At 37.4% G+C, this 27,387-nt stretch overlaps 1 long non-coding RNA gene and 1 pseudogene across 1 annotated transcript in view; one reads left to right on the top strand and one right to left on the bottom strand.

The window, feature by feature from the left end:
• Positions 1 to 27,387, bottom strand: part of LOC145723845 (uncharacterized) — a 537,420-nt gene that overhangs the window by 410,268 nt on the left and 99,765 nt on the right. The gene's annotated exons all lie outside the window — the stretch shown is intronic.
• On the top strand, positions 24,560 to 24,818 carry LOC115941611 (NADH dehydrogenase [ubiquinone] 1 alpha subcomplex subunit 1 pseudogene; annotated as a pseudogene).

Here is a 27,387-nt window from a genome sequence, read left to right as displayed (position 1 = left end):
CAAACACTATACAGTTAGGAGAGAATGACAATGAAAAAAGGCAAATAATGCTTTAGTATGATCATGAAAATCGTGTTGATGTCATAGACACTCTGAAAGAGCCTTGGGTACCCCCCAGAGATCCCAGCATCACATTTAAAGACAATTGCTTTAGAATATCAGAAAATCATACGGGGATTGGAGCCACATACAGATAACTATGAACAGACTCCTAGCAGATAGACATGGCAGTATCCTGTTTAGGTTTCCAGATCTATTTCTTCTAAATAAATTTCCAATCAGTTACAGTTCTTCCTTCTTTTGAGGTCATTTAGGTAGAGATACAGTGTCAGCCCCCCATATGGGACATTGGAAATGTTGATAGGTTTTCTAAGAGATAGAAAATGCCTGAGAAGTAGATTTAGGGACATAAGTTATTTTTCATTAGAATTAATTATCTCTAGGGGCACCGGGGTGGCTCAGCCATTAAGTGTCTGTCTTTGGCTCAGGTCATGATCCCGGGGTCCTGGGATTGAGCCCCCTGTCGGGCTCCTTGCTCAGTGGGAAGCCTGCTTCTCCCTCTCCCTCTGCTGCTCCCCCTGCTTGTGCTCTCTCACTATCTCTGCCAACAAATAAATAAAACCTTTAAAAAATGTTTTTAGAATTAATTATCTCTACCATAATGGCAAATCCAAATCTGTTATATAATCCCACATTAACAGGGTCTCAATGAACATAGGACAGCCATGTTTCCCCTCAGGGAGGCCAACAAAGATCTCATATCTTTAAAGTTTTCAAGGTTTTCAATGATATCTTTGTATTGTTAAGTTTATGACTGCTTCAGTAACTGGAAATATTCATGGACCAGTTTTGTATTACTTTTGTTGGATTCAAGTAAGACCTACAAGGTGATGAACAGACAATAGCTCCTGAAATTACAAAAGACACTACTTTTGATGCACAATTAATGTGTGTGTGTGGCTTTGTAACTGGTTTGGGAGATTTACACGTATTTTAGTAGTTATCCTACAAAATATAATATGCATACTTAGTTTAACAATGTTTTAAGATAATCCAAATTTTCATCCTGAATAATAAAAATACTTTAAAAAAACATATCAATTCTGATTGACTCCCCTTAGCTTACATGCCACCTTTGTCCAGCATTTGTTTTATTTTATTGGTTTCTGAACCCTACAAATAGATGCTATTATTGATTTATAGAATCAATATTTTGTTAAATTTACCTACATATTTACTAATTTATTTTCTCATCATTTCTTCTTATATGTTGGGCTTCCTTTCTAGAACTGTCTTTCTTCTTGAAGTATATTATGTAGAAATCCCTTCAGTCCAGATCTGCTGGTAACAAATTCTCCCAGCTTTAATATCTTTATTTAGCTCTCATTCTTCGTAGACAATTTCACTGGGTTTATAAATCTAGTTTGATGTTGTTCACAGCCCTGTAAACTTTAATGTTTTCTGTTTTTTTCTGATGCTATGAGAGAGACTTCAGTCTAATAGTTGTTCATGTAGGTACCTTGTCCTTTCTCTGTGGCTGCTCTCAGTATTTTATTCCTGTCTTTAGACTTCTACAGCTGGGCTTCAATGTATCTTAAGTGTGGGTTTTCTTTCTATTTGTCCTTCTTGGGATGTGTTGGTGCTCCTGAATTTAAGGATCTATGCTCTTCATCGATTCTGGAAAATTCTCAGCCATTGTATTTTTAAGTCAGTGTCTTCCATTTTTCCTATTCTCTCCTTCTGGAAATCCAGTTAGATGTATGTTAGACCTGTTCACCATACACTCCACATCTTTTTATCTGGCTTTTGTATTTTCTTTTTGCTTCAATTCTTCAGATCTTCTGGTTTGTGCTTAATTGTTCAGCTTGTGTAGTGATTTTTAAAATTTATTTTCTTTTTTTTCTTTCCTTTTAATTTCAGTAAAGTTGACAGTGTTAAATGAACTTTAGGTGTACAATATGGTGATTCAACAATTCTGTATACTACTCAGTGCTCATCAAGATAAGTGTACTCCTTAAGCTCCTTCACCTGTTTCACTCATCCCCCACATCTACCTCCCCTCTAGTAACCATCTGTTCTCTATAGTTAAGAGTCTGGTTTTTTGGGAGTTTTTTGTTTGTTTGTTTGTTTTCCTTTGTTCATTTGTTTTGTTTCTTAAATTCCACATAGAGGGAAATCATATGGTATTTGTCTTTCTCTGACTGACTTACTTCACTTAGCATTATACTCTCTAGCTCCATCCATGTTGTTGCAAATGGCAGGATTTCAATCTTTTTTATGGCTAACCTTATTTTAATTGCTAAAATTCTATTTGTTCTTTTAAAAAGCTGTTTAATCATTTGTGATAGCCTCTCATCCCTTAATAAGATTTTAATTCTCTTTTAGTTTAATAAATATAATATGCACACTCATTTACATTCCTACCTGACGATCCCAATATTATGATTCTATCTGTGTTGCCTTTGTTGATCCTAGACCATGGTGATTTCCTTGTGTGTTTAGTGATTTTGCATCCTGAACTCGTGGACATTTTAACTTTATCCGTAAAATTATTTAGAATTTGTATTGAGAGTGTGTATTTCTCATGAGGATTTTCATTTGCTTCTTTTTTTTCTTTTTTTTTTTTTAAGATTTTATTTATTTACTTTACAGAGAGATAGAGCCAGAGAGCACAAGCGGAGGGAATGGCAGAGGGAAAGGGAGAAGCAGACTCCCTGCTGAGCAGGGAGCCCGACGCAGGGCTCGATCCCATTTGCTTCTATGTCAAGAGTACTTTAAATATTTAGCTCAGAAGTTTTCAAGGAAATAAGTAGTATAAAAATATGTTGCCAGTCCATAAGATGGTCAGCTCATGGTTACACACACTCCCCCATTTGCATAGGCCCTGGGTCCTGGCCCTTGGTTCTTCCCCGCCGACAGAGGTCAGAAATTATCCAGGTTACAGAGGATCAAGACAGCATAGGACAGCAGCAGATTCCTGCTCTCACTCAGTTCTTTGACCTTGGAGGATGTCTTCATTTTCAAGTCAGCTCAACCACATATTCTAAATGGTTATTAAACATGTTAGATAAACTATTTTACATACTTTTAATGAGTGACATTTTTTAGGATATATAGTCAGTCATATCCTCAGAAATGGGTGTTCCTTGGCTTAAAGTATATACTGTAGCATGTTTATCTGGAAAATCTACTGCTAAGGTGTATATCTTTATTATATTTTATAATATTCAGTGATAGTCCTGTCATTTGCTAAAACACAATTCATAGTTTTTATAACTTACCAACTATTTTTGTATCATTTATTTTAAACTGTATGAAAGATAGAACAACTGGGTGGTACTGAGCCCAATTGAATGTTGTTTTCATTTTTGTTAAAAAATCCTAAGACTTAAATAAATATAACTTCACAAATCTGAAATTATTATATTGGCCAGACTCCTTACAGAACTTAGCAGCAACCTCTAAACAATTCTGAAAATATCTGGAACTCACCTCTGGTTGCTACTGACACAGACATTAAAACAGTGAAACAGTTTCTCATGTTCTGTAAGGTTTTCTAATGGAATCTGGCTGTAGACATCAGACAAAACAGACATTAAAGAGAGGGCTGGGTATTCAGTCTTTAAACTTTAGCTATTATATGTGCCATATGAAATTGCATAGTTCAGAACTAATATCAGAAAAATAAAGAAAATAATAATTCAGATAGGAAGCACTTAAGCCAGCTTATTTTTAAAGTGCTTTCCAAAAAATAATATTTAAATTATAAGGACTTTGGCTTAATTCATTTATTCACAGTTCTACTCTTAAATTAACACTAAAAAAATATACATCGCTACATCTGTAAGTGATTAGAATTATAGGAATACGCCATGAGTAACAGCAGCAACAACAAAAACTAATCACACAGACATACAAATGTGGTACTAACTCTTGGGACATAGGAACTTGACATTTTAAATAAAAGAAGAAATACCGGGTCATAATTTCATCTGTGGCTCTACTTTAACATAGATATAAGTGGAAACAGAATTTTGGGGCCAGTAATTTAAGCATCTCCTATTTTTGAAATTCATGGGCTATGAAAGGATTGCAGAAGGCCTTTAAAGCCCCTCTGGTAGGATTTAAATAGTCACCAATATGAAGTAGCATGGGGGAAGTAATCCTAATATCTTAGGGCTTAATGGGACTGGAGAGTTCTTCCATATGGGGCAGGAGCTACTAAAAGCAGCCCTTTCCCCATAAGGTATCAGAATAAATATCAGAATATCCTTTGTTATGAAAGTAACCTCCTTACAGATCTACTTGGTATCAAAAATCTTCCTGTGGTCAAGTGACATATTTGAAATTACTCTGAAAATTATGATTAGTCATTTGGTACAGTGAACAGGTAATAGCAAAAGAAACTAGAGAGGAAGTAGATAAATTATATTTGGGGAGTGACAGAGTAATAGTAACTTTCTAAGGCACATATGAAAAGGAAACATTTCTCAGAGAACTGGGTCCACCCACAATGTCCTCTCGGAAACAAAAAAATGCTGGCTGGCAGACCCCTTGTAACTAGATTTTTTTTAACAGAAATTTATTGGTAGGAGTATCTCTTGATATCCTGCGTATTTTTAAACCTAATGATAAGGCATAGGAATTCACAAAAGGGAAAATCACATTGTTAACAGACTGTATATTAGAACACATGAAAAACTCGTCACTTGAGAACTTACAAAAGAGATTTAAAAGGAAAAGATACCCCAATTTTTTAAATTAAAAATAAGACTATTGCTGGTGAGGTTTCTTTTTTTAATCTCTAGTAAAGTGATTAGCAAGGCGAATTTATGGAAAAAGTACCAAACAAATCATATGTGTGATTTGTCCAAGCAACTCAGTGATAAGATCAGCCCCGTCACTGCTACATAAGCCCTGTAACACAGCGATTCAAAGAGACTGGAGTCCGGAGGCAAAATGCTGGGCTTTCCGTCCCTGCTTTGCCATTTTTGAGATGTGAACCACACACGGTTACTTAATCTCTGTGACTCAGTGGGTAAAATAGGGGTAATCATACTACCTAAATTACAGTGTTGTTTTAAGGATTAAGTTAGCACATTTTATCAGGTGCCTTTGGTAGGGTCTGCAGCACAGTGAGCTGGAGTAAGCATTTTACCGTTTCCATCACGGCAGAGAGAAAGGGAAACCAGATCAAACGCTACCAAACCTGAGTCTTGGTCTTAATATTGTTACTTGCTCAGGTAAGAGGCTTAAAAGCAAGTCAGTTTCACCTAGGGTGACTCTCCTCACTTCTCTCACTATCCTCCCAGGAGTTAGGATCAAGCGATTTCATGTGTACAAGGTACGTTGAAAAGTATCAGGCGTGACCTTTGAGTTCTCTGGGAGAAAAGCACTGAATTTCAAGATACTGTATTAAGATACGAATTCTTATTCTGATATTCCAAAAAATATCAAACACTGAGGTCATACGTGCTTACCTTCATATTCAATGGTGTCCCATTTAATGGTATTTTTGGCACTGAAGAAAATGCCTTAAAACTCAATGCCACTTTAGGTCAATAATATAAGGAGAATTACATACCCATTTATTAATATGCTTCAACTAGTTTGTCACATCTTTAGGTATGACCAGTAATGAAGAATTTTGAATTCTCTCTTGTTTTAATAATTTAATGTTATCAATTGGAATAACTTTTGTTCTTACTGTATTTCAATGAAGAAAGGTAAAATGATTAGGGCCAATCAAGTAAGGAACTTAACAGTCTCAGCTACCATACTGACTCTTGGTGCCCACCCAGATCTGCTCAGCACGTGTTATAGTACATGCTGTGGTGTCCTACCCGGAGCATCTGCATCCCTCCTGAGGGCTTTATCCTGGGGGCAGACCAAAAGTGCCATGAGTTAATACCCCAGGAAGCAGATCTCAGCTAAGCACAAATGTGGGTAGAGGATAAATACTCCTCATCCCTTGGGCCAGGCAACTCTGAGGAGTACGCCATACTGTTTCCCAGAGGTCAGCAGCAGGACTGAGCTCCAGTGTTTCCAGTGGTGACCTGCTGGATAACGCATTCCTCATTGGCTTCCTCCCCTTTTCTGTCTCACTTTCCACTTCCTTATAAGCACTTCTTCCTGGGATCACCTCTCAATCCACTTGTCTCAGTATTCTGAAGAAACCCAGATAAGAAACTAACATTTATAGTGAAGCTAATATGTATAAGCCCTCTAAGGATTTTATATTCTGGTTTTCCTCCTACCTCAGTGCACATGCCTTTTCAGTGTCCTCCGCTGATCTCTCTTCTGCCTGACCTCTAAATGTTGCTATAGCATGGGACTCATCTGGGATGCCTTCTCTTTTCCATTTCCATTCTCTACCTATACGGTCTCACCCACTCATAGTGTTTATGTATCAATGACTCTAAAATTTCTGTTTTCAGCCCTGATTGATCCCCTAGACTCCAGATGCATATCTTCAGATGCTGTTTAATATTCTCACCTAAATGGTACAAGGCCAAAACAGAACTCCTGATATCCCATCCAAAACCTGCTTTTCCTCCATCCTGCCCAACTCAGGACATGGTGTCACCACCCATCAGTTACTCAAGTTAAAAACCTAGGATTTGGTGGCTCAGTTGGTTAAGCATCTGCCTTAGGCTCAGGTCATGATCTCGGGGTCCTGGGATTGAGCCCCCGGTCAGGCTCCCTGCTGAGCAAGGAGTCTGCTTCTTCCTCTCCTTTCATTCCCCATATCTAATCCATGAGCAGGTTATGTCAACATTACCTTCAAAACATACTGTAAACTACCCATTGGTCCCCACATCTAGAATTACCACCTCATCTAAGCATATTTCTCCTCTGGGCTATTGCAGTGGTCGCCCACAAGTCTTCCTTCTACGTGCCATTTTCCACAGACTATCTCAAAAAAACATTTTTTAAAATTATTAAGTAAGCCATGGTGTTCCCTTCACTACACCTTTCAATGGCTTCCAATAATACTTACAAATAGGGCGCCTGGGTGGCTCAGTTGGTTAAGCAACTGCCTTCGGCTCAGGTCATGATCCTGGAGTCCCGGGATCGAGTCCCGCATCAGGCTCCCTGCTCGGCAGGGAGTCTGCTTCTCCCTCTGACCCTCCCCCCTCATGCTCTCTCTCTCAAATAAATAAATAAAACCTTTAAAAAAAAAAAAAATACTTACAAATAAAACCCAAACTCTTTGTCCTGGCTTACAAGGCTCCACAATTTCTGATCCTTTGCTTCTCCGATGTCTGTATAGCCTTCTCCTTAGATCATACGCTCATGTCTCACTGGCTTTTTTTCTGTTTCTTGAACATAGCAAATTCATTCTTGCCCCAGAGCTTTTACCATATCTGCTTCCTTTGCCTTGAATGTTCTTCTCTGAGATCTTTGTATGGTTATCTCCTTCTTATTCAAGTCTCAGCTTAAATATATTCTCTTTATAAAGAACTTTAAAAACTATCTAACCTAATATAGTACCCAGTCACTATTTTATCACAGTAGGTACCACTGCTTTTTAAATGTTTATATCTTTTATATAGTTTATCTTCCTCTGAGAAGTCAATAATAGGAATTTTGTCTTATGGGGGCATCCCTAGCATCTAGAACATAAACTGACACGTGGCAGGCCTGTAATAAATTTTGTTGAATGAAATAAATGGCAGGACCTATCATCATCCTCATTTTGAAGGTGATGAAACTGAGACTTCAGGTAGTTATACAACTTGCTCAGGCCAATAGAGGCAGAGATTGTTACATAAATCAAATCAGTCTAACCCAGAGCTTATACTTTTAACCACTATACCAAATTCCTCTATATCTGGGGGGGTAAGGGAATATGAATTTGAAAACAAAAGCAAAAACAAAAAACCTTAGTCCAAGAACTTAATGCATCCCTTTTTACAGAGTGCCTGTTTTTAAAAGACTCAGCATGTTTGAATTATTCTGAGACCTATAAAACCATCCATAGCTCTTAAGAAATAAATCTTATTCTTTGTGTTATGTGGGTATACTAAGAAGAAAGGAAAGGAAAGCTATCTTAGTTCTCATCCTCTACACAAGTCTACTAAGAGATAATTCAACAGTTTAAACAACAGGATACTATTTCAGACAATTTCTCATGGGAAAACTAAAAGACTCCAGATTATAATACAACATAATTCATTTTGCATGGAAACCATTAGAAGAACAGTCATGTTCAGTAATATTTCCTTTATGAGAATGAAACTGCAGTTAACACATATGTATATAATTTGGAATCAGAGTCACAATGCTCTGCACACCAAGGGATATGAGTAGATATTTATATTGTGTGAAAAGCTGACTAGCATCAAAATGGAAATACTCATAAAAATGTATATGAGGAAACTGAGCTAAAATTACCCAGTGGACAATAGACATTTAATGCAAAGTCTTCTAAAATTATTTTGATATGTCTTATAATGAGATTCTGGCATGTTGGATTAACAAATTCTGTCCAAGCTTTCTAAGAAACAAGATATTTAATCACCTTAAAGGAGAAATTCAAGGAATAAAGAAATATCAAGTCTTCACCAGGAGGAGGTAAACATATTTTTATAATTCTTATGATAATAATAACAAAGGGAATATTAGCTTTCATGTTAGATTCCAAAACAGTGACTGGCAATGGCACAAAACCACATTATTTAGTCAGTGTTTTATCTCTTCTGCCCTCTTTCCTAGCCCATTTAATTTCCAATGAATAGAGTTGCAAAACATCATAATCAAATACACACACACACACAGTGAATATATATCACGGTCTTTTGTAGTTCCATACAAATTTTAGGATTGTTTGTTCTAGTTCTGTGAAAAATGCTGTTGGTATTTTGATAGGGATTGCATTAAATCTGTAGATTGCATTGGGTATTATGGACATTTTAACAATATTTGTTCTTCCAATCCGTGAGCATGGAATATCTTTCCATTTGTTTGTGTTGTCTTCAATTTCTTTCATCAACATTTTATAGTTTCCAGAGTACAGTTCTTTCATTTCCTTGATTAAGTTTATTCCTGGGGTATTTTATTATTTTTGGTACAATTATAAATGAGATTGTTTTCTTAATTCCTCTTTCTGCTGCTTCATTATTAGTAATGTATAGAATTGTTGAATCACTATATTGTACATCTGAAACTAATATAACACTGTATATTAACTATACTGGAATTAATACACACACACACACACACGGGAACAAATTTAATGTATATAAGGCATGCTCCTGGAGAAGAAACCGAGGACCAGATAATGAGTGCCAGGGCAGACATTATAACCCAGAACCTCTGATTCTCAGTTCAGCAGTCTTTCCTTCTTACCACAGTCACCACACAAAGAAGGTAGCACACAAGTACATATTCTTTGTGTCATTTTCCTTATTCTACCTTGCTTTGGATGTCCAAGGCAATAGGAATGTTGAAAAATCTGAGTTTAAGCCACTTAAAAAAGTATTAAATGCTGAGAATTAAAAGGAAGGTGCTTGGGTTGTGATTTTAACCTACAAGGTGGTCATATAAGGCAATGCTCCCACCAACTATCTCTGGTGGCCGCTGTCAGAGACCAAAGTCAGATTAATATAAGCTGACAAGTCATCTTCTATGATCTCGGGTTCTTATTAATATCATTTGATCTGATATAAAATATCTATCTTTTCTCTGCAGATCATAGAGTCAGATATTATCACTCAAAAGAGATGGTTATGCAGAAAGTGCTAGTCAGAGGGACAGAAAAGACGTGGCATCAGCAAACTAACTTGACTCAGATGCATGAGGATCATGAGCTCTACAGTCTGACTGACAGGAACACCAGGAAGAATGACAAAGGAGGTGAGCAGGCATAATGTTTCCCCTGTGTAATTTCTGCATGGTCGACTCACATGCCTGTCAAGAAATTATATATCATTTATATACTAAAGCTATTTCTATCACCTTTGCTCTAAGGAAATATGAGAGTTTAGGTTAAAGATTATATGTATATAATACACAACTTCATTTCCAGTTTACTCATAAGCTTGTTATATAATTTTTGGTATTTTTAAAAGAATTTTATTGATTTTGATATTTCACTAGGTTTCATAACCAATATGGCTTCTTAAATGGCAACTGGGTTCTACTTGAGCTGATAAGAAAATTTAAGATTGATGAGAAGATACAGGGCTTGATATCAGCTGCACCAGATGTATTTCAATAAAAGAGTAAATAAAAAACTCATGGTCTACCAAACATTCACTGAATGCCTACTATGTGAAAAGCCCGGGAAGTTCCAGTGATAAAACACTACCATCAAGTTTTACAATCCACTTATGATGATTAAGCTTAATATAGGAGAAGAGATAAAGGCCTTAAGTGAATTATTATAGACAATGCATTAAGTACTGAGGAAGAAGCAGTTAATTTTAATTAGAGGTGAAAGTAAGGGAAACTTCATAAAAGAGATGACATCTATTTTGAGACGAAAGGACAAAGGAGGGTTGGAAGAGGTGTGGGCGGGGAAACAGAGAGAAAGTCAAATGTGGTGAGTGCCTTTGTGCCACATGCTATTCTAGAAACCTAATCTAGATGATTCCAATTAATCCCCCAATAATACTACTGTCACAGACTCCATTATTGTTCCCAATTATTCACCCTCATCCTTTTATCTTTTTTCCTATGCATTTCCTTCCATTAGGGGTGGATTTTATTTCCCTACCCAGTGATGTGACATCCACAGGGCAAAATGGTGCAAAGACTTGAATCGTACTTGCACAGTTGGACAATTGGACTTTTTACCATCCCCATGAGAAAAACAATCCTTGTATCTCACTGATCCCCCAAAGTATGGGAGACCTGTGGAGAAATCCTAAGCTGAGTTCAGCACCTGGAGGTGAGACCAGCCAATCCATAGATGCATGAGAAATAACATTTATTTTATGCCACTGAGTTTTTGTGGTTGTTGGTTACATTATTGTGCCAATAGCTAATTGATATACCTGTACAGAGTTAGGAGCTAAGCTCCACAGGGAAGAATTTGTTTGCCCAAGGTTACCTACTTAGTAGGAGAAAGAGCCCAGTGTAGAATTCTGGTGTGTCACAGACCTAAGTTTACATTCTTTATATCACAGTGACCCTTAATAGAAGGGGAGAATTAGACAGAAAGGTACTGCAAGGTTAGGGCAATGGAGGTAGAAGAAAAAGCCCACCTTGGTTGAAATTGTCTAAGATGGTCATGGGGTTATTAGGAAGATAAATTTGGTCTAAATTTAGGAGTGTTTTGAATGTCAAGCTTAGAAATTTCAACTTCATTTTAAGGACATGAAAAGCCATCAAAATGTTTTGAATATGGAAGCAACCTACTAAAGTAAGACAATTCAGGAAGCTCCATTAAGTCCATACATTTAGTGGGATCACTCACAGGATTTTGCAGTAATCTAGGCAGTCAAACAATAGACACTAAATAATTATTTCTCATGTTTACGCCAAGATTAATTGTGCTTGCCCCAGTAGACACTCCTTATAGAACTGAAAGATATACTTCTATTTTAAACACATCTTCTAGATTGATCTAAATGTAAATATACTCCACGAGTTTTAACTTTCAATTTATTTCAGCATATCTTTCATCTAATATTTATCAATTCATTATGTGTGTATGCAGATGCATCCAGCAATTTGTAAATGTGGTTAAAAGAAGTTGCTTGGCAGCTGGGAAATGAATCAGTCTAAAAAACATAACTCTACTGCCTTTAGGCTAAAACACTAACTAAAGGAGGAAATGACTATAATATGACAACTGTATCAACCAAAACAGCAAATTACTCATGATGAATGTTCAATGCCTGGTTGGTGGGAGACCTTCCCCAAACCAACTGTGCCAAGGGCTTACAAAGAGGAAATACATATTTTTAAATTTACTTACTTCCTTTAACAAAAAGTAATTCACTCAATCTACTCAAAGCATAACTACATATGATATATTAACTGAATCTATTAGAAGTACTGCAATTTGGTATAAAGATCAATTAGGTATATAGTCATAATATAACACTGTTATATTATAGTTTGTGGTTTTTACTGAAGCCTAAGACTTACAAGTATCAAATTATTATACCCATTTTATAGTCATCACTATATAGGAGAAAAATATCAACAAAAGTTGATATTGTGGGCAAAAAGGGGCTCTGAAATGAGATTTTCAAGTAGAAGAGCTTATTTTTCTTTGGAATATGTAATAAATACTTAGATTCAGACATAAAATAGCTATTTTTTTTAAGTGTAGAAAGTATGAGCATTCTAGACAAGAGGCTATCATTTCCTCTTTATATTTTTTTATTTAAAGAAAACAAAGACAAAAAGAATGAACAAACCTAAATAAAAGAAACGTGTGTTAGAGCTGAACTTCCTTTTTCTGTGGTGAGACTGTGTCCTTACCAGAGAATTATATTACTTATTCTATAATTTTCTGGAAAAGTTTCCAAACAATACAATTTTGTTTCTCGTAATGATTTCCTAGAAATTCAACTATCAAGCGTGACTGCTTCAGGCTGCTCTGATTCTCTGATAATTTAAATTCCTAAACAAGGTTTCCCATGCAGGAAACCATGATTTGTGTTGAACGAGAACCCAGACTCCATGAGTTATAGGATCTGCAGCTCCTTCTATCAGCCTGAAAGGCATAGACTGGTTGGATTTCTGGGAACAGACTGTATGTGAGTGTTGGGGGTTCTGCACCACTGAATAAGGGGGAGGCTAAAAGATATCTACTCACCGACCAGCTTCTCTCTCTGCCTCAGTCTTATTACACTGATGTCCGAACCACATAGACTACAGTGTTTCTTCTAATACTCTGTCCTCTTGTAATGTTGACATATTAATATATACACATACATATAAATTCACATATATTGTATATATATGTGCATGCTTGAGTGTGTGTGTGTATTTTTTTGAAAGGTACTATCTTGGACTATGTATTTAGGGAGAATAATTACTCCTTCCTGCTTTATATATCATTCTGCTTTCTCATCTGGCTCCAACTAGCTTCAGCTAAGTCCACAGTTATTTCCACAGGTCAAAAGCCATGAAGGAACCTTTCCAAATCTCTGGCCCCTGGCTTTCTAGGAACCCAGGCAAGTAACTGAAAATCACCTCCCAATGTCCCAGTGACTCAAGGGTCAGTTCTCCTACCTGTCTTCAATCTTTCCCCACTTCCCCAAAGCTCCACTTCATTATCCTCTTGTTGGTCATCTTAAATCTTGAGGGAAATGAAAATTTAATCCTCTCTCTGCAAAAGGTTAGGCACTCCTCAGTTAATGAATAGCTATCCCTTAAGGGTGTTTGGAAATGTTAAACGAAAAACCACATGAAAGGTATTCAATATAGCAATCTGCTAATAACTTAGAGATTAGAAAATGAAAATAAAGTATAGCATTTTATAAGATTTTTAAGTGAATACTTTTGCTTTAAGACCTAATATTTCAGTTTTTTAAAGGAAAGAAATATTTGAAGTTCATTAATATTTACTCCTACCACCCACATCCAGTTTCACCTCCATCCCCCATCCCCCTCCCCCAACACACACACACAAACAGCCCTTAAGAGAAGGGACAGACAGACAAAAATTTTGATAGACACATCCTGAATAACTTGCTGATGATTGTGCAAGAAATAAACATATCAATTATGCAAAGAACTATAAAATTCCAAAACAAAACAGAAAAAAAAACACAGTATAATTTCTGTATTTCAAATTTTACAGTACTTTGTTTACAGTACTTTTATTAAATTAACTATTTTTATTCAGTGTAGAAAAATAGAGCTTTCATAGGCAGGTTAGTTTACATAAAATGAGGATTTCTAGAGTCGGTGCATATAATAATACTCAACGTATCTTTTTGTTTTAAATTTTAAAAATAAATTATGGGTTTTCATTTCTTACTCAATGAATGAAACTTTCATAAATCATCCAAAGTAAAGTTTCTTTCATTTCTTATTTCTTATTTCATTTCATTTTCATTTCATTTCATTTCTTCTTGTCAGCTGACACTCAAGATTAAACATGGTTTTAGGACATGTTGCAAATTTCTTTTCAGAAACCAGAAGTAAAAAGGCTTCACCTGCATCTCTAAAAAACAAAGCCAATTAATATGCCAGGTTCCTTTCCCCCTCCGAATATAATGGAGCCTGTGCTTAGAGCAGAGCTAGGAAGCTGGTCCCGCTCATCAGCATATTATAATGCCTCCTGACAGCCTCACACACTCCCTCATCAACATCATACTGTTTCAATTACACGTTTTTTTTACCCACTTCACATGTTAAGCCACCTTCACTTCTATCTCACCTAGAGCTGCGGTATTAAATTTAACTACATTTTTCCAACGATAGATGGATTTTCTGCAAGTCAGAAACTGAAAAAAATCACTAACATTATATTGTTCCAGGCCACAAAAGAAAGAGGAAAAAGCAGGAGGAGAAAGAACCTTGGTGGATTTTAAAGAAACAAATAATCCCTCCCCACAAAAGCCTGACCCTCTGAACCAATGGCAGAAAGAATTAAGAAGTGGCTGCAGCACAGGATGGGGTCCCTCTGCCAATGAAATGGAAATGGTCTTTTCAAGAAATGTTAGAGCCTGCTCACTCCCCTGTGATCATCCTACCAGTTCTGCTCCACCTTGCAAGGGTAATGAAGCAAGGTCTTTGATTCTGCCAGCAAACCATTGGAAAAAAAAAAAACAAAAAACAAAATAAAGGATGGGCCTGAAAAGATGAACTTTAATTTAGCAAACACCATAGAGACATGTCCCAAGACAACTGCCACCTCACGTAAAAAATGTCTTTGGTTTAGGTCATGAAGAGAAACTTCGATACAGTAAAGCAAAATCATTCCAAAAGAGCATGACTCTTAGGATGCGGCTGTTTTCTTTGGAAAAACTCTAAGCTGACTAAAGGAAAACTCCCTCATCTCACTACAGAGTCCACCTTTCAGAAATAATTATAATTGCATGAATATATAGTGTTCAGAGAGCTGAGTTATGAGAGTAAGTTTTCATAGCAACAGAGCAGGTTGGAAATCAGAATGTAACAGATTTCTTGGTGTTTGGATGATTTATGAAAGTTTCACATTCCCTTCCTCTCAAACTGACATTTCATCCTGATTGGTTAAGTATCATTTTTCTGTTTTAGCAGCAAAAGGATCCTGAATAATGTAGTTGCAGTTGGATTGTCTTTAAGTGAATTCCAAGTTGTGTGATTTCTGTGTTTTCTCACTCTCAGTTTATGTTTTACTTAAAAACTACAACAAAAATTGTTCCCTTTTGTCTCACAGACCCTAAACCTTACTTTAAAATCTGTAAAAACTAGAAATCCTGCCTTGTTTTGGTTCTCCTAAGGCTCAGAAAGCTTGACAATGTCTGAGCGGATAGGACAATTGGAAAGAGGGCCATATTTTTTCTCCAGAGGTTCTGGGCATTTTGGTGCAACTTTATATCCCAATAGGATGTTTGCCGACATCTAGGTTGGAAGGATGTGAGGCAGACCAAAAAGTGTAATCTTAGCCCTATTGCTAACATATCAGTCTATAATTTGAGACTATAATTCTACCACTGACTATGTAACATTTCCTTTTTTTAAAAAAATCAATGCCAAAGGTATTTAAAAATAATATTTCCAATAACTGAAGCCTTCAAATACAGAAATTTTCAAAATCATCCTAGATTTTAATCACAGTTTGTCACACACACCCCCCTCCACAAACACACTACATATTTAGTAAGAGTCTACTAGGGACTAGGCATATGCTAGATTCTGAACTTCAGTGGAACGCAAACCAAACTGTGGTCTCTGGGGGAAAACCAACAGTAATCAAATAATTAGATAAAGGTAGAAATTGCACATATAATAAAAGCAACAAAGGAGAGAGAGATACACACGGCTATGAGATACTTCAATGAAAAATTTGACCCTAGTAAAGGAGGTCTTGAAAGAAGATTGGGTTGATCTGAAAGACAGGTAGGAATTCACCAGACAGTGAGGGGAAAGAAGAGCATTTCAGGAAGAGGAGATACCATATGCAAAGGACCTACAGTGGGAGGGAGTGTGATAAACACAAAGATAAATATATTTTTTTTTTTTAATCCAATGCCTAGAGAAAAAGGGTGAACAAGGTGGAAGATAAGACCAGAGAGAGAGTGGAAAGCCACACCTTGTAGGCCATGTTTAAGGGTAGGACACAGAAATGAAAATAAGAATACTATTATAGGCCATATTGAGAGTTTTTGTTGGAGGTTACAAGCAAATGATGTATTACAAAGATCACTCTGGCCACGGTGAGGTGACTGGATGGGGAGATGAACTGGGGGCTCTTAGTATGCAGCAGGCTAAGCAGCAGTGTTGAGAAGTATACATGGTGAGCTCAGGGTCTGCCCCACTGCAGGAGACCTACACGAGCAGCCTCACTCTTGTAGACATTCATCCTCTCTCCTCCACTGCCTGAACACTTTTCTTAAAGCACAACTCTATGGAACCTTCCTATTTCTGTCCACTTGCCTCACCTTTAGAGCAACAGGTTCAGACTATGCTGGCCCTCAACAGCTGATACAGTGACTTCAACCTACTTCTTAGCTCACATCTCTCCTTTCTATTTGTCCAAGTTCTTCTCTATCCAAAATGGTTTACTTATCTCCTTGTTTTTGTTTGTATCCTTGGACCCACTTGGGATAACCTTTGTCTCCTGCTTTGCTGCCTCTCTTTACACTTGTGTTCTGGCCTCAATTAACCTCCCACCTTTGTCCTTTACTTTCTAAATTCTGCCCATCCATTCCCATCCAGATTAAATACCTTCCTTGTGTTCTGTTAAGAATTCCAATAAAGGGACGCCTGGGTGGCTCAGTTGGTTAACCGTCTGCCTTCGGCTCAGGTCATGATCCCAGGGTCCTGGGATCAAGTCCCGCATCGGGCTCCCTGCTCCGCGGGGAGCCTGCTTCTCCCTCTGCTCTCTCTATCTCTCTCTATCTCTCTATCTCTCATGAATAAATAAATAAAATCTTTAAAAAAAAAAATTCCAATAAAGATCGCTCAGTTTCTTCCACACGCATTTCATGTTATTTGACAATTAATCATGACTTGTTCTGTGCTGTATCAAATTATTAATTGATAAGAGCTGTCTTTAGCTTTTCATATGTATATGCTTTATTTCTTCATCTAGCTAATAAGGTGCTGGTGGCAAGGCACATGCCATGTATTTCTTTCTTTCTGCCTCTCTTAGTACCGGCACAATGCTTTGTACATTTGCAGGTTGTCAGTGGATAAGCATGGCTTAAAGTTTGCTCTGAGATATGCTTTACCTTTACCTATGTCAGTAGGAAGGGGTTTTGGAGGTCTACACACACTCTAATCAGATTTGCAAAATTCACAGAGTAACATGTGGCAAAAATGCCAGAGTAATATCAACCGTGACTCTCCAATAACTGTGGTTTCACCAACAAACAAAAAAGAGGTTTGGGAGCCACAAATAATATGGATTCAAATCCTGGTTCACCCACTTATGCTGTAAGAGATCTTTAACCAGTTCCTCATCTCTCTAAGATTCTATGTCTTCATCTGAAAGATGGGGATAGCCATAGCTACCCAGCATACTATATGTAAAGATGTAAGTCTCAGCACTTAGAAAGCTGTGTGGTCATTACTGTTCGCAGAAAAAGTGAATACTTTCTCCTCAACTCTTTTTATCACTTCTACTCTATATATGTAAATGCATTTCATGTGCAAGTTCAGACAAATGCACACACACACACTTCTTTTAGTCCTTCCTTTAGTCTCATTTTGTAACTGCACTGACTTCTCAAATCTATCATCGTTTTTTTTTTTTTTTCTTTTCTCTCTTTCTTTTGTGCACCTGAAATAGGGTTGGCGCACACCCACCCCTGCCAGGGCCACCAGCCCCGGCGTCCCCTGCAAATATTTATTGGGGGCCACAGGTGGGGGGCATGGGGTGGCCGGTGGGAGAAACCCATGCCCTGGCCTTGCCTCCCCTCCCTGCCACCCGCTCCTAGTTATTATTATTATTTTTTTTAACCACCATGTGATTAAGGTCGGCGCTGCCTCCCCCAATCCGCTCAGCAATGGGAAATGAATTGGCTTGTCTAGCCCCCAGCTGGGTGCTGTCCAGCCCCCCACTCTGGGCTCTGGGGTGGGTGGCCAAGGGGACTGGGTGGCTGGGGCTTGGGCACCCCACCCCTCCACCACTGGAGGTCCCACCAGGCTATTAAAGGGGAATGTTACTGCAAAATAAATAAATAAATAAAGAAGAGAGAATTTTTCTCTCTTTCTTTATTTGATGAATACCTAACAATAAGACTTTGGAAATCACAACTGGAAAAATACAACCACCATTGACAACCTTTTCAATATACGGTTACATTATTGAATGTAAACAGGAAGGGTAAGAACTTCTACAAAATTCCCTTTTCTATTGTCCAGTAATCAAACATCTCTGTACTGAGCCATTAATCCCTCTATTGTATGCTCTTCCCCACAGTCGAATTGAATAAGATTAGAAAGCAAGAGAAAAAAAAAACAGTTGAGAGATTAGGAGACAGTGACAACTCAAACTCACAAAAAGTTTCTGAATGCCCAAGAAACAAGAAAGGTTGGCCTTTCTCATTAAAATCTTTTTGAATTGGTGCAAAGTCTGAAACCATCATGTAATGTTTATTTGTAACTTTTGTGTACTGAGGTGTGGAAAAATAGTCAAATCAAGATTGGCCCCATTTGATATTAGCTTCTCTAAATGTCCCAACAAGGACTAATCACTTAAAGAAATGTAGGTATGCAAGGCATTCAATATGTATCAGGTGTGAGAAACAGAAAGAGAGAATGATAACCAATTCCAATTGTCAGTATCTATCACTTTTTAGATATGCAATATTTAATGTCACATGAAAACAAGCAAGCGCTGCTATATGGCTGCTTACTAATAAATCTATTATTTTAAATAACGCATACTAATTTTTATGTATCACTGGCATTCAGATACATAAATTCCATTAAAAAGAATTACTCTATATGGAAGTGTAGGAATGAAATCAATGTGTATTTTTAATCCAAAGAGATAGATGTTTGACTAATTTATGTGATTCTAACCTGGGGGCATATTAAAAAAATAAAACCCTCAAAATTTTAGCATAATAGACCCAACCTTGAAAAGATATATGTAAAAATTCCCTGAATCTATTAGTCTTTCATTATTATTGTTATTTTAAAGAATTCTCTAGTTTCATTAAACTTCTGACATGAAAAAGTGAGTGTTTCATACAGATGGAAGAGGTCTGGGCAGCACTTAAGTAGCTAACTAAAGGTGGCTTAGCTAGCTCCAAAGTGATTCCTATTAGAATGAAAAATAAATAGACTAAGTGCCAAACTCAAAAACTATTCTCTTACAGAGATAAACTGTAAGTGCTCTACAGAAAGTGAAAACAGCTCTCTGGGGAATGCTTGGGATTTGGGCAAAAGAACAATGCAACTGTTTCAGTAAGTCAAGTGGAAATACTTGGGGGAAGAGAGGAGTTTAAGAGTTACCAGAAAGGGCAGAAGACTTGCCAGAGAGCAAGGCTAGAGCTATGGACCCCATTTAGTTCACTGACCATGCAGACAAACACTAGGTCAGTTCTGATAGGGAAACGAAAAAACCTCATGATGGATATGGACCCCATTTGTAACAGGGAGGCTAATTATATTTGTTAAGTCTCTGGCAATATACCTAGTCTTAAGATTAATAACATCTTTCAATGTTTCAAGAAAAATGAGTTTCTTCAACATGACTAATAATTCATACACTCTGCTTTTGCAAAACCTATATAATAATTAACTTGGATGTTTCTAACTTCTTCAACAACACTGAAAATTATTCCTCAAGAACTACAGAATGAAGATGAAGACATGATTCATTCCTCTTTTCTTTCAATTAAAAAAAAGCTGAAATTGACGTCAAAAGGATTGTTTAGAAGTTGTAATTATGCTTTAGCAAGAGACTCCAATAAATCAAAGATGGCTGTCTATTCTGAACAAACATCCAGGAAGAAAACTTGTGACCCACTCCAGAGAAATCTGAGCAACTTTCTCAATTCTTAGAGTACAAACAAGTCTCAGCTCGAATTTATAACCTGGTACTAAACTTGGGTATAATTTAGGAAAAGATAAAAATGATTGCATGCTCTCTCTCAATTTTAACTCCAAAATACTTGGTAGGAAAATCTATCCATTTGGGAGAAGCTAATATGGAACCCTCTCAGACAGATGGCAGAAGCTGATTAATAAGACTGTGAGCCTTAGGTGAGGAGCCTATGAGGACTCCACTTTTAAAATATAATTGTATGCCTAGATGTGGAGGCAGAAAGTGGATTATCAATTATGAAAAATATTTACTGAGCTCAATGGCATTTGTTTGTTTAGAAAGTTTTTTTTATATATATACTGGCAGTTAGAATTAATCAATGAGTAGGTAAAAGTAGTAAAAATGAAACTAAATAATATAAAAGTGTAGTAAGTTGCACTGTATGGACAAAGCAACAGAACACAAAATGGCAATGAGGAGAGAGTGTCCCAAAGAGGTAGAAACTAGGGTCAAACCCAGTATGTCAAGAAAACTGTATTTCTGAATCATATTAAAAGATACCTTAACTTTTAAATTTTCCCTGAAGGGAGTCTCTCAGTCATAATATGTAAAAATCTGAAACTTGAGCTGCTCTTCTATGAGTATTTATTGAAGCAATAACTATTTTAGGAATTCTACATATATGGCAATGAACCCCATGCTTATCTCTTTTTTCCCATTATACAAGATGAAATTGCAAACCAAATATTTACTGCACCCTTACTGTGAACTTGATTTTTAAAATGCTATTTAAGGCATTAAATTTGATGTTTTACAAGTTCAGTTAAAGGGGCTTATTGAATATTTATTGACTGTCACCAGCCCAAGACTGAGCAAATAAAATGGGAATACATGTTCAGATGGGCAGGGCTTCATCCCCAGCCCTAACACATGCTGGGTTTTCCTATTGATTGCGGTATCCATTTTTATCAACTAAGTATAGCTGAAGCCTCTGCTTAGGCCATTCCAGGACTTCTTTACTTCCTCATTCTCAGAGGCAGTCAAGTTGTAAATTTTCTTCTGACTGATGCTGTCCCTAGATTTGTCCTATACTAAGTTTCTTTACATTAGATCCAATATCACTCAGCTCAGTAAAGAGCTATTTCTAACTCTGTCTGGCATGAAGAAATATATAAATGGACATAAATATAGCTGATCAATTAAGAAATGTGTTTATGAGGTGAATTTTAGACTATAACATATTTATCCAACTTCAGAAAAAGTGGGGTTAGACTCCAGTGAATTTCCAGAAAACTGGATTTTAAATGTTAAAGGTCAAAACTTCTAATTGTTAGAACAACTTTAGAGCAGCATAATCCTAAAAGATACTATAATATTTCTGTTAAATAATCAGAGTGTAATGTATATTATACATTAATAATGGAGTCAGTAGGTATTATAGTATGGTTTTTCAGCTTTCTGGTTACTCCTTTGGGATCCAAACATCAGCCCACCTCTAGCTGCAGTCAATCACCCTTTACTAACAATATTCTTTTCCCTATTTATTGTTTCTAATTTGTGGAAGGTTGAGAAATTTGATGCCAAGCCTATTTAATTTGAATCTAAATACATATAAATTGAATCAGAATAATAGCCTGAGGCAATCTTAAAGAGGAGACTCTGAGGATTTAGAGAATATTTGCTTTTAGACACCCAAATACCCTCTTTACTTCATGTATGAGTGTATGTATGACAGAGAGACCGAGAAACAAAAAGAGATTTGAGTGTGCATATGTGTGAGACAGTGTGTATGAACGTGTATCCTAGAACCATGTGTAAAAGACTTTGCCCAAGCCAGACTCCATGCTCCTCTCTTAGGGATGTCTTTTAGAACCAACCAAACAAACAAACAAAAAAACAAAACTCTAAAGTTAGAACTTATTCCATAAAAGTATCTTAATTTTTTTTCAGTATTTTGATCCATATCCCCCCAATTAGCCCTTTCTTTTAAAGATACAGAACCCAGAAAGACATTTTTAAATGAAAAAATTCATTCCATTATAACTAGAGACGAGCCTTGAAAACTGATTTGAGGCTCTACATTTCTCTACATAATCTTGGTTAGGACTGATGTAGGCATCTGCCTTTGCCCATTTCTTCTTATGATGGATTTGCATGCTAGCAAGAAGGTTGTCTTGACGTTTGAAGTTGAAGACTTGGCCATAAAACAAAGTAAAAACAGAATGCTCATAGGAGCCCCACGTTCTAACCAATAATTCAAACAAGTCTTTCTCAGGCAATGCAGATGATCACTAGATAAGAAATGGCCATCATAAACTGTTCTGCAGGAAAGCCTGAACTGAAAAATAACAATATATATTACTTTGACATGTACCTCTAATTAGCAATGGGCTCATAGGCAATCTCCTAACAACCTGTTTCCATGTTCTTATTTATAAGATAAGATAAGATAATAGCAAATAGGGAGTTACCAAGAATCAGCAAACTACAGTCCCCGGGCCAAATCTGCTTGCCACCTATTTTTGTAAATAAAGTTTTATTGGAACACAGATGCATCCCTTCATTTATATTGTCTTTGGCTTCTTTGACACTACAGGGGGCAGAGCTGAGTTAGCTACAAAAGAAACTGAATGGTCCACAAAGCCAAATACGTTTACTATCTGGCCCTTTACAGAAAAAAAAAATGTCCGCCCCTGGTATATATTACACTATAAGGTTGTCAGGAAGATGAAATGTCATAATAAACAGTAAAGTGACAGAAATGCTACCACTAGCTAATATTGATATGCTTAGTGAGTTTCAGGTACTGTGGTAAATGTCATACATGTCATCTCATTTAATCCTCTGAACAATCCTAATGTGTCTGTTTTATAGATGAGGAAACTAAAGTCCAGAGCTCAGTAATTTCCTAAGCATATACAGCTGGTTACATGAAAAGCCAAGGCTCAAATCAAGGTTTCCAAATCTAGAGAGTTCTTTACCACTAGGCTATATTACCTTCCTATAACTAGAAATTTCTAGTTGTTAGACATATGAGCATTTTTATTAACTCAAATGCTATTATTAGCATTGTTTAGATAATACGTAACCGAGTATTTGCTCTATGTGTGAACTGCTAATGATAGAGAAGTTCATCTTTCTCTTGTGTGGGCCCATGACTTGTTTGAATAGTTGCGATGACCTTCTTCCCTATCATATTTACATATATGTGGTTTGGTTACAAGTTTCCAGTCAAAAGTAAAAAATGTGCCTGCTGAGTCTGAACACAATACTGGTAGAAGCAGGGAATTCAACTCTGATCTTTGCGCCTGTGGTGAGTGAGCTTCATGGAGGAAGAAACTCTCACCCTGGAAGGGGCTCAGCACTGAAAGCTACAGTAAAACTAAAAATCAAGACAGCTCTAGGGAGGCAGGACAGAGTGATACATTTTCTCTACCTAACAGAAACACAGTCCAGCCTTTATACCTTCAGAAAGAAAACTGAGAGTCTTCTGTGGAAATGTTAAGATGTAATATATATGTAAAAAAAAAAATACAGAATTCTGTGCAAATTTTTTCATATTTAGAACCAGTATACCTTGGTTCTAATGCAGGGAACCTCAACAAAACTACTGGACCCTGTCCCTATGGGTCTCCTGGGTGAGAGGTAGGCTTTTGCTCTCAGTGCTCTTCCATGAAAGCTTCTGGACTCTGCAAAGATCAGGAAGCTCATTCCACATGGCTGCCACCTCAGTCTTTTAGAGGCTGATTAGAATTACGATCAGTCCTACATTGTCACATGTTTCAAACAGAGAGGAATAAACAAATGCATAAAATCTCACATCCTCTTCTTTCACTCTTGCCAACCCTGTCCGTCCTGTCAACTGAGAGAAAAAAGAGAATAAAAAGGAAAGAGGGGAAGAAGAAAAGAGAATTTGTGCCTTAGATCTAAATTTTAGCTCCTAGATTTCTGCATCCTATTTTGTGAACTCCATATGTAGGGTATCATGTATTTATTCTCCTTATTTCAGGCAGCTTTTCCACAGCAGCACCAAATAAGTTAAAATTAGAATGAAACCTGAATTGAAAGAGGAACCTTTCAGCAATTGTGCCCTGCAGTCTCCTGCGCTGCTTGCTTTCTGCCAACAAAAGGAGATCATCTGTGATGAACTCTGGAGACAACCGGAGGGACAGTGATAAAGTCCATTTAGGAAGAATAAAGCAGAGCAAACGGGGAGGCCTCTTCTGCCCAACCAAGTTGTGCACAGTTTGAAAAGAACTGAATCCGAGAAATAAGCTTTTGGTAATATATTTTACAAAATCAATACTCACTAAACAGGTTCAAACAAATGACAAATACAGTGCTACACTGTTGAGGGTGGAAGAAAAGTTTCCCTGTTTTTGGAGGCCGGGTCACCTTTACCGGACCCGGAAGGCAAGGTTTGGCTCTGGCAACCGCGCTGCCATGTGGTTCGAGATCCTGCCCGGGATCGGCATCATGGCCATGCGCTTGGTCATGCGCACATCCACAGGTTAGGTAAGGGGGGCAAGGAAAAAAGGGTTGCCTATTATCCGTATCAGTAGAGTTTGATGCAAAGAGATAGGTGGGTCTTTGGAGTTAATCGTTACCATGTGTCAAAGGGTTTGGAGAATATCGATTAAGGAAGCATTTTCCTGATTGATGAAAAATAACTCAGTCATACTCCTCTACCCCTTCTAGAAGGTTATGCAGTGTATTAATGTAGTGCATAATAAAAACAAAAAAAGTAAAAAAAAAAAAAGTTTCCCTGTTTTTAAACTCTCGGAATAAATAATAATGCCCTCAGTTGCTGAAAGTCTTGGAATACAGAGGCCACAAGTACTAGTCCTCATTTCACAAAGAAAGTAAAAACGGGAGGCTCAGCATTTACGTTGAGGAGAAGAAATAGTCATTTGCTAAACAAAACCATAAGCTGTCAGTTTCACTCACTTGAATTCATCTACCAGCTTTTAACCGTATGAGATATTTAACCAAAATAAAATAGAGAATTTTAATATTTAAAATTTGTATTTCAATCAGGTGGATTCCAAAAAGAGAGAGAGAGAGCAAGGAAACAAAGAAACAAAGAGACTTCATCTCACGGGGAAAATGTGGAAAAAATATTTGAAGCAAAACATCTGGAATCATTAATACTTGAGTTCGTTTTTAAATTCATATAATTTTGACAATAAAACAATGCTATGGATAAATTTAGAATTAAAAGGACTAGATAAAAATTGAAAATTCCAATTGCTACTTCCCCACACATTTGTATTTCCACTTATTTCTGCCAATTTGCCTGAAATGTTCTGAAAGTGTGACCAGAGAGAGCATTTCTTTATATTACCCCTATAACAAACTGGATGGCCTGGTCTGTAACCTTCTGACTGCCAGGCCCTCAGGAGGTCACCAAGAACTACAAGACTAATGGAAAGATAATTAAAAGGCAAAGAAACTGAAGAAGAGAGAAGAGATGCCTGACATCTGCAAAATCTGGCCTGGGGGGTATGGGCCTATTAAGACTACATTATTCATTCAATGAAGACTTACTCCATGTGTATATTCTGTGCTAGTTTCACCCTAGGCTATGAGGAACATTAAAAATAAAACCAAGGCAACACAAGAAAGAGTTCCTGACTTTTGGCAGTCCATCTTATGATTGGAAGGAGGAGGGACACAATGGTAAGAACATGAATCATTACATGCAGTCTTGCATTTAACTGGTCCTGACGACAAATGCCATGAGGGTCCAGAGCAGCTTTATGAGCATGAGCTCCAGTAGGCCAGGAAGAACCTTTGAAACCTATGGAATTGGGCTAGAGGTAGAAGAAGAGACAAGATTTGAATAGATGCATATCTTTATTTGGGTTTCCCCTTTTAAGAAGCCCTTGAGATAAGCTCAGATTACAATGGTGGTGGGGGGGTGAGGAATAAGGCAGAAGAAGGAAAGGGACAATCAAGAGTGTGGTTATCATGTCAGATACCACTGAGGATAACTGAAGCCCGATGCCCCTTGAGGAGTCTGAGGGTCACATGGTTCAGAATTGCCCTGTCCAGGAACTCTGTCTCTCTCCAAGAGAGCTGGAGTATTTACACAGTGGGAAAGGGAATAAGAAGCTGAGGGACCAAAAGGACCAAATGCCTGGAACTCTGGAATTAGGAATGGGTCCCATATTCAGGGGAAGCCTAGGGGTGCCCTGCAGACTTGGTTTGGCCTGTGGATCATTTAGTTCAATGCTGAGCAGGTGTGTTAACATTAAAGAAAATCTGGCCAAGCCTTAACTCAGATGGTCTTGTGCTAAAGAAATAGTAAGAAAAGAATCTACTACTAAAAATTTCCCATCTTTGGTTGAGAAAAATGAGATTCAGAGTTCATTAATGTATTGTTTTATGGCATAAAATTAGGTTAGAGCACAGCTGGGGAGAAAATCCAGGTCTCTTGCCTCTTAGCTCAGAGTTCCCTTTGTTCAAACTCACATAAACCTCACATTTATTTGTTGGGACTTCATAAAGCATATATTATAATTTAGCAATATAATTTATTATTAATCATTGTCTCATAGTAATGCACTTGCTGATTCTTTCCTTTAATTCTCAAATTAAAGGAAAGTATAGTGCATGGCCCTCCCAGTCAGGAATCCACTTGAGGCACATGGATAGGAGTCAAAAGGGGTTTCAGCATTGTTTATAATAGGAAAATATTGGAAACCACCTAATCAACCTTGATAGGAAAAAGAACACATAAAATATGGCATATCTGTAAGACAGAATTAAATACAGTAGCTAAAAATGAATTACAGTTAGATAAATCACTATGGAGAGGTTTCAAAATATAATATTGGGGGGGCGGAGCAAGATTGCAGAGGAGTAGGAGACCTGGATTTCGTCTCCTCTCAGGAATTCAGCTGGATAGGGATCAAACCATTCTGAACACCTACAAACTCAACAGGAGATGGAAGAAAAGAAGAGCAACAACTCTCTCATCAGAAAAGCGACCACTTTCTAGAAGGTAGGACGTGCGGAGAAGTGAATCCGAGGCCATATTCGGGAGGATACACGGCGGGGGAGGGGCCTCCGTCGGCCGCTTCTGGCAAGTGATAGAACCACGGAGCACAAAATCGGAACTTTTAAAAGTCTGCTCCGCTGAGGGACGTCACTCCAGTGGCTAAGCAGAGGGTGGAACCCTCCGGGACAGTGTGGTCTCAGGACCCTCGGGGTCACAGAAAGACCGGGGGTGCCTGAGTGTGGCAGAGCTCCCAGGTATTGGAGCAGGG

This window comes from Leptonychotes weddellii, chromosome 10, assembly GCF_054177405.1.
Source record: "Leptonychotes weddellii isolate Sample4059 chromosome 10, ASM5417740v2, whole genome shotgun sequence".
In the NCBI taxonomy this organism is placed as follows: Eukaryota; Metazoa; Chordata; class Mammalia; order Carnivora; family Phocidae; genus Leptonychotes; species Leptonychotes weddellii.
Note: the sequence above shows the minus strand (reverse complement) of the source record. Positions and strands in the feature narration are given on the sequence as shown.